Raw genomic sequence first — 9,090 nt, forward strand, 5'->3', positions numbered from 1 at the left:
TAAAATAAAGTATAAATGATATATACGTATACATACATGTATATATATATATACACACACACACACATGTATATATCATTAAAAAGGTATCGACGATGCGGTCGTTATAAGACTAATGTTGGGTATTTTCGACATTAGTTTAGAACAAATATCATTAAATCTATTTAAAATAGTAGTATAAAGGGGTGTTTAGTCGTTTAAATAACTATAAGGTCATTTAAGTAATTATAGATGGTGGTTTTTGAAAATTCAATTACTATAAATAAGAGGCTTTAGGCTCTCATATTTCTTGCACCATTCTCTTGAGTTTTCTTGCACCATTCTCTTGATTCAAGAGTCTTTCTCTTTTTATCCTCGAGAATTTCGGTCCCTCGTGATTCGACTTCTCTTTCTGTAGTTTTAGTATAGTAAGGTGAGCGTTGAACCGCTAAAAGAATATTTTTAGAAAAAAGATCCAACGATGAAATTCTGACCACGAAGTTGTAATTTTTCACTAGAAACCCTGTAAGTTGAGCTACACCTATTACGATTTTCGTATAACTTATGTTTAAATTCATTATTGTTATTATGAACCTATAAAAAAGATTTATTAGTGATTCCAAGTCGTTATACTGATTGATCTACTTGCAGGGATGATGTCTAGGTTGTGATTTAGTGAGGTGTTTAAAGTGGGATTTCCAAACAGTATACTTCGCATACCAAACGGAACCTACCTTCGATATGATCCTACCTGGTTGTTCCTTACTGGATAGATCTTGAAGTTGTCTTTGAGTTAATGGTGAATCTAGACTAATAATTAGTCGCAATAAATATTAGACTAAAACTTAGCGATAATAATATTAGGTTTCGTCAAAGGAAAAGACAGTTGCTAGAAGCGAAGCGATGACCGAATTACGAGTCGTTACTTTAACAAGTGAGTGCATATTTACTTTAATCTTACACATAGATATGAAGTATTTAATATTAATACATGCTTATGTGCTTATTATTTGTTCTAAGAATATTATGTGTTAGATACGATATTATGAGATGGTGTTTAACTGATTTAATCATATAAGTATTATATACTTATAAATATTTATTGGGTAGCGACGGGTGATGAGAGATAGGAGATGATAGAAAGGTGATGATAACTAGGTGATGATAGATATGCGATGATAAATAGGTGATGCGAGATGAGAGATGATTAAGAGATGTCATTACCTTGACCTGCGATGTTGTGATATAGTCGTCTACCAAAGTATAGATGGCGACCACTGACTAATCTAAACAAGTTATGTGGAAACACTGACAGGCTCATAACCTGTAGACGATGAATTACGAGTTCAAGCGATGTAGTAACTACGTATTCATGCGATGATACTCTAACCCTTACTGGACACATATTGGGGGAGTAATCCCCGAATCAATACCGTCTATGCGATGTAGGCGATGTTCCTTAGGAAAAGCCCTTAGGAACAAACATATAAGGAAATATGATGTAAGGCGATGAGAGGTAAATATGATGTAGGATATGACTCTTTAGATAAATCTTTAGGGAAGAATAAATAAATAAAATGGGGTTGGGTAATTAGGATAATTCTTTGCCATGAAATATGTGAAGAAAAAAATTAACTAGATTATTGTGGGTTGAAAACCCTATGTACTCACCAGGTTTCCCAACCTGACCCACTCAGTTTATTGTATCACAAGTAGCGATATTAAAGATACATTATGCTGAGGGATTCAAGGAGATGTAGATCATTAGTTTAAATTAATGTAAGGTCTGTTTATGCTTATGTTTCTGTATTGACAATGACATCCCAATGTTTTAATTTAAATAAAATACATTTCTTCGGAAATGCCTTGGTAATATCATTATCATGTTTTCTGGGAACAAATTATGCAATATTATTCTTCAAAAGGGATACTCTGATTTTAAAATAAGCATAAAGAAAATTTTTAAAATTATCGTGAATTTTTGGGGATGTCACAAGGATTACGCTGGGCGTACAAGCCTATCCACGCAACATACAAGCCCTTAAACAAGTACACTTAGCGTACAAGTTGAGTACGCCCCGTGTACTCAGCGGGAATGGATTTCGATGCTTGGGCTTCGTTTTGCGATATCCTTTGGGCTTTGATGTTTTGGGTCCTGTTGGGCCATCAGGTTTTGGATTGATAATTATTTTGAAAGTCCCACTATGGGATTTGGGCCCAATTTTCCATATTTTGGCCTTAGTTGTTTAATTTGAATTTGGGCTTTTGGATTATTGAATTGGGCCTTGGCTTTGGGCCAAATTATGAAAAGGGTAAAAAGGTCTTTTTCCCTAGTTTGGAAACCTAGTGTGGGTCGGATCTGATTATTGATGGATGATTAACTTGTGATTGATAGCGCGGGGGTTCTTGCGGGCCAGCAGTCGTAGATTTTTTCTGTGAGATTCGGCAGTGCGAGGTGAGGTTCCTCACTATGTTTAGCGGGTAGAAGGCACCTATGCCGACCCATGGTTATTATGTATGGTATGCTTGTTGTCTGCGTGACACTTGCATTTGTTATGTGTTCTATGTTTACCGAGCAGAGCTCGATGCCGGGCGGGACCCGATACTAGGCGGGGCCTAAAGAGTATATTGTATGCTTAGTTAGTCATATGTGTTTTGTGATTACCGGGTTGGGCCCGACATCGGGCAAGGCCCGATGGCTGCATCGTATGTTATTGTTTATGATCTTTGTATGTGTTAGTATGGTTATGTGACATATGTTTATGAGTATAGTGGGCTGGGCCGATGTCAGACAGGGCCTGGAAATAGCATATTTGTATACCAAGCAGGGGTCGATGTCGGGTGGGACTCGATACCGGGCGGGGCCCGATGTAGGGCGGGGGCCCAGTATGTGATTTATTATGTATGGTAAATGGTATCTTGGGGAACTCGCTAAGCTTTGTGCTTACGATTTTCAATTTATGTTTTAGGTACTTCAGTTTTTAAATGGAAGAGCTCGGGATGATTGTAGAGCACACACCACATGTTTCCGCATTTTGTGATTTACTCTGATAACAATGATGTACTAATAAAGCTTTGATTACCTTGGTTTATGAAAATAAGATGATGTACTATTTTAGTAATTTAAAAATGAAAAGTTTTTGGGACGTTACAAGTTGGTATCAGAGCCTTGGTTGGAAGGATTCAGACATACCCTTGGGTGTGTCTAAACTCAAACTGAGGATTTGGTAAGGATTTCAAAAAGAAAAGTATTTCCTTTGAAAAGAGTTTTCTAAAATAAAAAAGGGTGTGGTGCATGCAATCGACCGAGCTCAAGTAAGTTTTTTACAAAATAACCATACATGTTATCTGATATGATTTGATCTGTGAATCTGTGGATCGCATGCTAGTTAGGGCTAAGGATCTGCTTAGTTCTTGCATGATAGGATGCTAGGAGAGATGCCTTGTATGCCTATTGTATGAGCTTGTAGACTTACATGCTAGTTCTGATTAGTCAGTGATAGATTGGACTGATATGTGATGCCTTGTAGCCTAGGAAGCATGGGATGCTAGATTAGTTATGAGTTGTATGTGTAAGGCAGTCAACAGTTGGAGTGGGGTTCCTCGTATGGGGTATGTGGGATTGGATGTTCATGGTTATTCTATGGATTAGAGTGTCATTGCACGAATGATGCTTGCTTTTTACTTTGTGGAACTCTTAAGTGAGGGGAGTTAGCCACTAGGTGGATATGTTAAGTCATATGTGACAAGTGTAGAATAATCTCAGAGTGATGGATTTGACCCTATTGCGCAACTCTTGTATGAGTCCAACTGTTGTAGGGATGAGTCTGCTACTCGAAGGATTAACTAAGCTTTGTTGCATGTGATTGTATTCATAAGGTAGGTAACTGGATTTATGAAGAGTTCTTCAGCAGCTGATGGCAGGGTGAGATCAGGAACCTAGGAAAGCCTAAGAAATGCTTCAATGGGTTTTGTTGTGCTGGTTGGCGAGTGTTGGGAGTATTAGTTTGAGAAGGTGACTTGGAGGATTCGGTATGACTCTTGAGGAAAGTATGGATAGGTGTGGAAGGTAGTATTGGTCCCGTACTACTGAAAGCACATGATCCATACTCGAATTGGGGAGAGTCTTGGAGAATCTAGGAAGTCTGTGAGATGGTGACTCTTGGGTATGTTCTGATCTTTTGCATGTTGTTTCGGCATGGTGTTGAGCACCCAGGAATGGATTTTAGACTTCTTGGATGGTCATCCCGGGGCCTTCGGGCTGAGCTTGTAGCGGGGCAAGTCCGTTATGTTTTTGCTGAAATCAAGTGGGCCACAAGAAGGCCGACTGTAAGATGTTGAGGGGTGGAGTAGTGAGTGCATATGCTCCTGTTTCTTTGAGGATCTCTGATGGTCGTAAGGATGGGGCAAGATCCCTAACTGGGAAGGGCCGATGATGGCAGTGTTAGCCGGAGGAGGTTAGAATCATTTCAGGTGCTATCGCGGGTATGTTATATTTTGCTTTCTTCTGGGTTATTATCGGAAATTTATATTGTTTTGAAATTTTGCTGGGGTTTGGGCAAGCAACATCTCAGGTTGGTTCTATGCGATTGTCTGGGCTATATTATCAAGGATTAGTATATGCCATTCAATATGTCGAGAGTCTTTAATGAATCATTAGTGAGTTGTATCTTGTTGAGCGAGTTTCAAATTGTTGTTTGTTATTCCGGTTCTTTGATGGGATCAATTCAAGGGTATTATTTGAAGATATATGGTCAGGATTTGCGGGTTAGTTCTCTAGTGAAGTCGGGGTTAAGTAGTTTTATCTTTTGATCTGGTGGGATCGGCGGTCGTCTATGGAAGAACTTTTGGGTTCAATCATTACCGTTGCTAGGGAAGACTGGTAGTGAGAAGATGGTGGTGGCAGTTGCATGAGTCGTTTGGTCATTGGAAGTGTCAGAGAAATTTTATAGTCGCATGGGTTGAAGATGGTTAGAATTCAGTGATTCTTTGAGGATGGAAGGCAGGGTGAGGATTTGCCAGTTCGGAGCAAGGGTTATGGTTTCTAGTCACCATCATAAGAACTTAAGGATTTGGTATAGTATCATGGGAGGTGATTAGGATTATTGGAATTTCTAAGATTTTAGGGAGAATTCTACTGGATTTCAGGAGTTGGGCGATCATCGAGATTGGCTAGTAATAGAACGCTAGTATTGGTTAGCGCATGTCATAGGTGGTTCATGTTATATGAGGTTTGATGGGTTGAGAATCAATCAGATTCATGGGATGAGAGAGCTTCGTCGAATCCAAGTGGGGGGAGAATCGATTAGAATTCCCAGGAGTTGGATCGGGTGTGGAACTAGGTCAAGTTTCACATCCTGGTTAGGAAGAGAGATGATCCAAGTGGTCGTTTGGATTTAGGTTGTGTAAGTGGGAGTTCAGGGAACTTCCAACATCTGGTTGGCGTCTTCTTTGTTATACATGGAAGTTTTGTGGATGGATCCAGGTCGAGGGTTGTGTTAGAGCCTCACTACATGTTCTTGTCTAATGAAGGCTTTGGGGTTTGAAGCATGACCTGAACACCGGATTGATTTCAGTCGAATGCGAGTTCAATTCAGGATATTTGGGGTTGAGATGGTTTGGGTGCAGTGAAACCATGGGTGGTAACCATGGTTGGTTAGAGGTCTTGTAAGAATGCGATGGGATTGTAACATGCACTAGATTGAGGTACGTTATCATTTGAGGTGGTCATGAGTATAAAGGGGGGATCAGTTCGTGCCTTGGGCACGACAGACATAATTGTCGAGGTGCATTTCTCTGTTTTAGGTTGAGGATCATTGGGGTTCGAGGCGGATTCGGGACTGTGTAGCTCTAGATGGGTGGGACCCGTGGGCGAGGCCGCTCCGTGGTATAGTTTGGGTGGGACCTACGGGTGAGGCCCATGTGTATATGGCAATGCAGGTGGGACCTGGTAGAGACCGTTGGGTCGAGGTATCGGATCTTGGATGTCAGGATTGAGTGTGGTCAGTGTGTAATACAAAGGGGTATATGGGATGGTTAGCCTTGTCATTTGGACTCTTGGGAACCTGGTGGTGGGATCAGGTGCGAGACTAGTAGTCTCTGTGATGGTTTGGGAACCTTTATGTATCCCGAGTTAGCGAGGGGTTGTCATGAATCAGAAGATTTTGGGTGAAAGGAAAGTGTAGACCCTTGGGTCTCGGGTTATAATTTAAGTACGAAGTTGGTTTTAGTGGGTACTCGCATTGGGGGTCGTGGGCATTTGTGGACAGGATCTTCATTTCAGTGGGATATGAATTAAGGAATATTTATGCCAAGGGTATCAGTGGAAGGGTTCATGGTTAAAGGATGGTTTCAGTTTTGTTGGTAGATCAGGCTCTTGTGATTGTGTTTTGGTTTGGTTCTATCTGTATGGGGGTCAGGCAAGTATGGGGTTTCAGAATTTCAGCATCGGTATGTTGGTTTGGCAGTTAAGATAGCAATGTCTTGTTCAGCACTAGAAGATGTATTTCCCAGTTGTCTCGCACTGTTCTTTATATTCATGGAATTGTTATCATCGGGATGAGCCATCTCTCAAGGGAATATCTAATCCCTTTGGTCAGGGGAGAGATTGTCAGCAGTAGCGTTTGGTCTGTGATTCTGTTTTTCAGTGAGAACCTCCCATTATCATAAGTTGAGAAGTCGGTTTGGGGATAAGTAGAGTGAAATTAGCAATGGTTCAATATGGGCGGTCTATCAGGAAGTCGGACCAATTCGAGATTTCAAAATTCAGAATGTGTAGATGTGATTATTCTGTGTGGTTATTTTACAGGGGATTGTTTTAGGCTGAGAAAGGATTCGTTAATCTTTGGGTTGGACAACCCTGCTAGGGTTGGTTTCGGTTGCCTTGGAAAGGTTGTGGTATGCTTGGGGTTGTGACCGTGATGCTCTGGTTGTATGGCGTGCCGGGATTGGTAAGGAATGATTTCGAGGACTAAATATAATTTAATTAGGGGAGATTTGTAATGCCCTGTCCTGAATTGTTACCCATTTGGGTGTGGGTGACGCAATTTAGATGATTCAGGTGTTTGAATTAGGTTTGGAGCCAAGGGGTATTTTGGTAAAGTATCAGTGCGAGCTTTTATGGAAATTGGATTATTGTTCGGGAAATTTTATGGCAGGTATGAGTTGATGAAAACGTAGAGCTTCTCGTTACCTTTTGATGGATATAAGGATCGTCGGTGTCGGATTTATAACGAAGAAGTTATGGCCTTCGGAGTGTTTTAAGGTTTAAGAGGAAACTCTTGTATGTTGGGCGTACATAGGGAGTACGCACGGCGTACTGGTGCGAAGGGTAGTACGCGAGGCGTAATTTGGTGTATGCTTAGCGTACTGTGAAGGGTGGATCAGGAGTGCGAGGCCTCGTACGCAGGGCGTACGAGGATTACGCGGGGCGTACGTGGAGTTAGTGGAAACCCTATTTCAGGGTGTTGTACCCTATATAAGCATCTTAAGTCTTTAGGGTTGGCCTAAGAATATTTTGAGTTCCTAAGAATATTTTGGTGTACTCCTCCATTCAGCCTCCAAGCCCCCAAAACCTTAAAAATCATTTCTTAGCCTCCATTGTTGTGCATTTGAGTTCCTAAGAATATTTTGGTGGTTGTATTGCTCCTTGTGAAGGAAGTATAGAATTTGAAGGTTCTTTGCTTGGTGAGAAGGTTGTAGATCTAGAATCATCACTCTTTTTGCAAGCATATTGAGGTACCAAGTTTAAACATTGTCTTCTCCATGATTAGATCTCTTCATTTCCTTGTTTATATGCTTTTGGTTCCTTTCTGGGTTGGTTTGAGGAGTGGGATCGTTCAAAGGACTTATTATTTTAGATCTGAGCTTGTTATGGACTCCTATGGCATAAAGGTGCAAGATTTATGGGATTATTGGTTACATTCATGCATTAAGTCACTTGTTAAGTCCTCTTGAACTTTAAGAGCTTCATTTAGTCATGCATGAACATAAAGTTAGCAACTTTACATGATTATTCAGCTCAAGGAAGTCAGATCTACGTTTTGGATCAATGTCTTAACGGATTAAGAAGGGAAAATGAGTTTCGGCTGAATGGAGGAGTACGCTGGGCGTACAAGCTTGTACACGCAATGTACAAGCCCTTAAGCCAGTATGCTTAGCGTATAAGCTGAGTATGTCTCGCGTACTCAGCAGGAATGGATTTCGCTGTTTTGGCTTCGTTTTGGGCTATCCTTTCGGCTTTGATGTTTTGGGCCCTGTTGGGCCATCAGGTTTTGGAGTGATAATTATTTTGAAAGGCCCACTATGGGATTTGGGCCCAATTTAGAAAACTGGACCATATTTGGGCCTTGGCTTTGGGCCAAATTATGAAAAGGGTAAAAAGGTCTTTTGCCCTAGTTTTGTAACGCCTGGTTCCTGGTAAGTATTTAATTATAATTTATTCATTTTTACAGAGCAACTTGACGAGTTGGAAGCCCCACACTCGTCGAGTAGAGATCAGATGAGACACAGAGTTTAAGTAACCTACTCGATAAGTTGAGAGCCCTCAACTCGACGAGTAGGCTGGCAGAGGTGAAACCCTAATTTCGGGGTTTTACACCCTATAAAAGCATCTTAATTCCCTCATGCTAGCCTCATTCACAGCCTCCACTATCCCAAACCCTAGCTACGAAACCCTAATTAACTTTTAAGAGTTTTGAATCATTTTTGAGAGAAATCGTGTGTGTGTGAAGCTTGTGGAAGAAGGAGAAGCTTGAGGACTCAAGAAGGAGATTATAGATCCAGAAACTTCACTCCATTTGCAACATTTTCTGGTAAGAAAGTCTCAAACTTGCTTAATTATTACTTAGATCTCTTCATTTTCACTTTTATTGGATTTTGGTCCAAGTAGCATGGTCCTTGGGAAATGGACGTCCCAAGTGAGTATACTTCCAAATCTAGGACCTTGAAGGGCTTTCATCTCATAAAGGTGCAAACTTTATGGCCATTAAAGCCCCATCCAAGCTTTAAGATGTCATTTTGGCCTTTTAAGCTCCAAAAGGCCATGCATGGAGAGAAAGTCAGAGACTTTACGTGTTCATGTAGTGTCTAGGGTCTAGATCTCAGTTTGTA

The sequence above is a fragment of the Lactuca virosa genome, chromosome 9 (genome assembly GCF_052849685.1).
Source record: "Lactuca virosa cultivar CGN04683 chromosome 9, Lactuca_virosa_CGN04683_v6, whole genome shotgun sequence".
Classification (NCBI taxonomy): Eukaryota; Viridiplantae; Streptophyta; class Magnoliopsida; order Asterales; family Asteraceae; genus Lactuca; species Lactuca virosa.